This window comes from Pinus tabuliformis, chromosome 7 (assembly GCF_031772625.1).
Source record: "Pinus tabuliformis cultivar Carrire ecotype Pingquan chromosome 7, CPIR1, whole genome shotgun sequence".
Classification (NCBI taxonomy): Eukaryota; Viridiplantae; Streptophyta; class Pinopsida; order Pinales; family Pinaceae; genus Pinus; species Pinus tabuliformis.
The window spans coordinates 18,708,572-18,713,934 of NC_142293.1; positions in this window are offsets into that span (position 1 = coordinate 18,708,572).

Sequence of the window (5,363 nt, forward strand, 5' to 3'; positions counted from 1 at the left end):
CCCTAGGGACCCCATCCCAACAACAACAATGTTGAAACACTTGGAAAGGATGGAGTATTGAGTTCCACTCAGAACATTTTTTGGAATTTTTATGTGACCAACGAATTGTTCAATTTACCCACAAGTTGGACTCCAACGAAGCAAATAACCAGAAAGTTACTCACAGGTTAATATCTTACTAGCAAATTAGCAAGTGCGTGCAGATATCTTGGTCATTGGAAGTTTGACTTATTAGCAGAGACCCAGAATCCGAACCAAGCTAACAAATCCACAATGTTTTCAACTATGATTGAGAGAATCACTCAAGATCATAATCATGGATGAATAACTTCAGACAAATATAAAGGGCATGCATTTTTGTACTCAAAACGAATAATGCGTTTCATGATAAATTTGTACCTTTGCATTATAATTGAGGAATATAAATAATCATAATACAAAGCATGAGAAGTCAATGAGAAGTTGTAAGGATTGTTTCAACTGCCTTGTTAGCTGACCTAGTAATGTTCAAACTTCAATTAGGCATTCTAAAACATGGTTGATAAACTCTTGGTTGAGTGCCCAATTCATGACAATCAAAGGCACAAATTCATTTTATATTTTGAATAATCTAGTGATATTATGAATGGGAAATACAGATAACAAAAATCTAATCCGTGGAGTCAAGAGAGCTAATCGTCTTAAATGATGCATGGCACTTTCATACTGAACAACTGATTCATCTAAGTTAACATAACAAAAGGGTGTCATACACATTTACAAAAACACACATTCAGGTTAACAATCACACATCTACTCAAATGACATCATCTTTAACATACTGAGCCATCAACCAAACAGAAATACTATTTATGATGCTTAAAAGGAAATTCATAAAAGGATATCCCATAAAATTTTTCCAATTCTAGTCTACACAATAAAATCCAAAAGCATCATGTTACATAAAGTAAAGAGAGTCGAATACTTCAACGTCTACCACATTTTACAATTGATAATGATCAAGTGATCAATTTTATGCTAAAAATTGGAAGTCCCCGGAACTTCTTGAAACCGGCGCCAAATCTAAGTACTTGTCATTTTGAATCCAACGACATTCGTTGCACCTCAATTTGACACCCGATGCTCAAGTTATCGCTCGCTCACCATTTTCCCAAACATGAAAAAAAATGGCAATTTGGGTGTTTGGGCCAATGGTAGGGTGCCACTTGGCCTCTCCGCATTTGTCAAATTTTCTATGTTATTATAGGCCGAACATGTCTTTTGGTGGTTTCTTGGTTTAATGGGTGGAAGCCATGTGGGCCAATGGATGCTAGCCACATGGCCTCCTACTAGTAATAAAAAATTATGGTTATGGGCCGAACTGCTCCACAGGAATTGAACACAAGACCTCGTGCCCACAAGTCTCAAGACTTACCACTAGGTCATGTTGTGGTTCTTGTTATTCATAGTTCAAAACGCATATATAAGTTTTACGTTGACACTATATGGGGCAAGCAGTCGGGGCTACGACCTAGCCTTGGCCACACCACACACCACATAACCATGGCGAAGGGAGCCAAGGGCTTGAGGCTTAGCCCCAACCCAAGGTCACCGCCACAACATATGACACATGGCAGCAGAGTACCAACACTAATATGCATAGGAGTTGATTTAAGGCCCCAACCCTGGTCCTTTGGGCCCTTGAAATGACCACACGCGCAAGTTTTGGGGCGCTAGGCAGAAGACACTCTGACAAGGGGGCCAACCCCAGGCCTGATGGGAAATTATGTGACTGACATAATTTTTTAAGGGGCTTGCCAGTTAGGGCAGGTTGTTGACCCAACCCTCGGCCTCCTGGAGTGCAATAAGACCACTCAATGACTTCTAAGGGGCTTAACTGGTGGGTGCAAGCATTAAGGCACAACCCACAGCCATATGTGCCCACACGACCATAATTTTCGATCTGAATGGGTTAGAGGATGAATTAAAGCTCCAACAAAATGCATCGACGGAAGGTGAAAATGTCACTCCATTAGCGATTTTCAGGGTAAATTTGTAAGAAAGTTAGCTAGAAGGGCGAATTTGTAGGATGGTTAATGGGAGAGCTTAGAGCTCATAATGTTTTGAGTTTTTATCCAAATGAAGCGCAAAAATAGGCTACTTAGGGGTTTTTGTATGTTTCGAATCCATTGGTTACCTCTAATTTCTTATTTGAGAACATCTACAAAGTAATTTTGTAGGTTTGATGCTAAGGGCGTATGGATCAATCAGGGTTTGAAAATAGTTCTGGAAGGTGTTTGAGCATGGAGATGGCCTTGTAGGGATTTTCTCACCTTCATAAGTCTACTACAACAACTGTAAATTGTAGGGTTCAGCGCAGGTTTAACTTTTTTTAACATGAAGCTATGTTTATGTGCTTCAATGTGGTATTGAAATATGCACATGCTCATTTTAGCTCATTTCAGTTGGAGTATATCATCTTTGTAGGAGATGCTTTGTGTTGTTATTGTTAGTGAGAGTTCTTTGTAGGATAAAATTACCTTGTAGGGGTAATAGCCACATGTTTACCTATAGCAAAATTTATGTACTTCATTTTACATTGAATATATGAGTGGTCTAGTCATGTTGACAAGCCCGAAGATATAGCCTAGGAGGGGTCAACTCCGTCAACAAACCTTTTGTCTTTCTCTTCATTATTCCTTCATGGATTATGTGTGTTATGTTCATTATGTTTAGTTACATATGAAGACTAATTCATGATTGAAGAGACACTGAACAACCTGTTGTTTCAAGACCCATTTCTATTCTTGCAATGCATTGACATGGTTCTAGATTTTTGTTTTATTTTGTTAGGCTATTCCGACACATGGGAATAGTTAAGTATAACTTGGTCTAGTGTAGAGTTAGGTAAAGTTTGTTTCTTTACTATGTACTTTTGTAACTTACAATCCAACGGTCATGATATGTAGTGATCCACGGTTCATTCTCTCTTCGATATTACTTACACTTGATCTGTGGCTTAACACCCGATTGGTCCATGATCTCTATTTAAAGAGCATGGAGGGTCATTTGTAGGGTAACCATTCATGAGAGAAGCTTATGTAAATTGTTGGGCCATGAATACGACCACTTTGTAACACTTATTTCATCCAATTTTACTCTTCTCTATTATATCATCTATTATAATTTATCATTTAAATCCATTTTATAAATAATTTATGCTCTCATGGATGAATATTATTTATTCTCCTTTATTTCTAATAAATTGATGATTATGCATTATTTTATCAATGATAGTTCTAATAAGTTGGTTATAACATTATTCACCATTTTTAGCCTCCAAGGTAACTTCCAGATTGAAGATTTGATTTTTAAATCTGCCAACTTAGAAATTCGTTGGTTTAAGGAGTGACAGTTTTGCGGTTGAGATTCTGAGCAAATGAAGACGAATTTGAGAAATCCGGAACATGGGTTTTGTCCAGAACGGGCCCAATTAACTTTATCAAAGAACGTTTTGCCCAAATTCGGCTTGTAAAGAGAGAAACATATGGTTCTTTGAGCACGATTTTCTCAGATTTGTAGTTGCGGCCGTCCTCCAAATCTCAGCTGCAAAGCCAAATTCGCCTTGTTCTTGTTGATCAAATGGTTAGAAGCAAACCAATTTTGTAATAGGAATTATGTTGTACTTATCCTTATTGTAACTTCTCTTTGATCTCTCTCTATTTAAATGAAAACAGAGATCAGAGATGGGGATGATTTGGGAGAGACTTCAGGATGACTTTGGGGATTCGAATGATGGCGAATTGATGATTTGAATTAGAGATTCAGAAGCAATGATTCATGATAGGATAGGAGGAAGGAAGGATTGTTTTATGTTGTAAGTCTCAAAGCTTCAATTATTGTAATGATTTCACTATTTAATGATTAATACATAATTTGGGCATTGCTGTTCACTCTTTCCTTCTGAAGTAACCCAGCAGCGTCCGCTGGCGGCTAAGGGCCCAACCTCTGGTGGAGTACGCTGCTGCTGTGTATCATATCTTTACAATTGTTGATGTGTGACGATTTGTTTTCCCTTTCATTTCTTTAAATTGTTTTGTTCAGCGATCTTTTGTTTATGAACATTTCGCGGAATTACTTTGTTATATTGAAATCATAATTGGATTGCGTGAGTGATAGAATTATTAATTATAACTTGAAATGTATTGCTGATAATTTTGATCTAATACTGCGCTGTCTAATTAAGAACCGTGGTCCATTTAATTGCTGCTCATTTATAATTGCCGTGGTTGTTCAATTAAGTTAATACTCAAATATAACTGCGATTGTAATTGCTTCAATAACTACGATTAATGTTCATGCTGCTGGATTAAGGTTGCTGATTCAATTACATTTATAGTTTGTTGTGTCTTTCCAATTACTTAGTTTTGCTGTTCGGTTCCTTTAATTCCAGTTTGCTGTTCCATTTACGGCCGTTCCATTTTAGACTTGCTATTCCATTTCCTATTTGCTGTTCTATTTTACTTTCTGCCGTTCCATTTACTTGCATTTGCTGCTTTGGTGTGAGAGAAGGTCTAAGGTTGTAGTGAGCCTCAGCAAGTCGCTGCTTAGCTCCCAGACCTATGGTCCATGCTCTAATTTCCTCTCCATCAGTTTCTAGAGGAATGGGTTATCACTTCCGCACCCTTGACTGATAAGCTGTCTTGTGTGATTTTATCCTTTTGAAGTAATTTAGTCATAGTTTAGCACCCGTCTACTCTTGTGTTCTCTGAACGCTATACTACTAAACATTACTCTTGAGTAAATAGCCGCCTCAGACAGAGTACACTCTTGAAATAAAAAGTCGTCCCTGGGTTGATAATTAATGTGAAGGTAATTAGGAGTTCGAAAGGCACCTTTTTATCGCTCCACATTTTGGCGCCGTTGCCGGGGAGAGTGTAGCCATTTCTAAAGAGTAGTGTGAATCTAATGAGTGCCTGCTAGGGAAGAGTTGGATCTTAAAAACGGAAGGTAAGAACCTGCGTACGGAGCATGTAAAAGCCCTGCTCCCCCGTCCGCTTTCCAGCAGGACTGTTAAAGAACCTAGAGTAGAAATAGATGTTTGAATTTTTGTGTGAATAATTAGGAAAAAGATAGAAATTTTTAAAAAATGAATCACATGATCTCACGCAAGTGGTGATGTAAGCACCACCCATTTCACTAACCGATTGACAGGAACATTTGAAGAAGGAGCCTCGAAGAAACACATGAAGAACATCTTAAACTATGGTAAGAAATGGCTCACGTTTCTACTTTTGAATTTCCTATCAAAGATTTAGGAGGAGTGACACAAATGCACATAATTCCCCCATCTTTACCAAATTTTCATGGTTTAGCAAATGAAG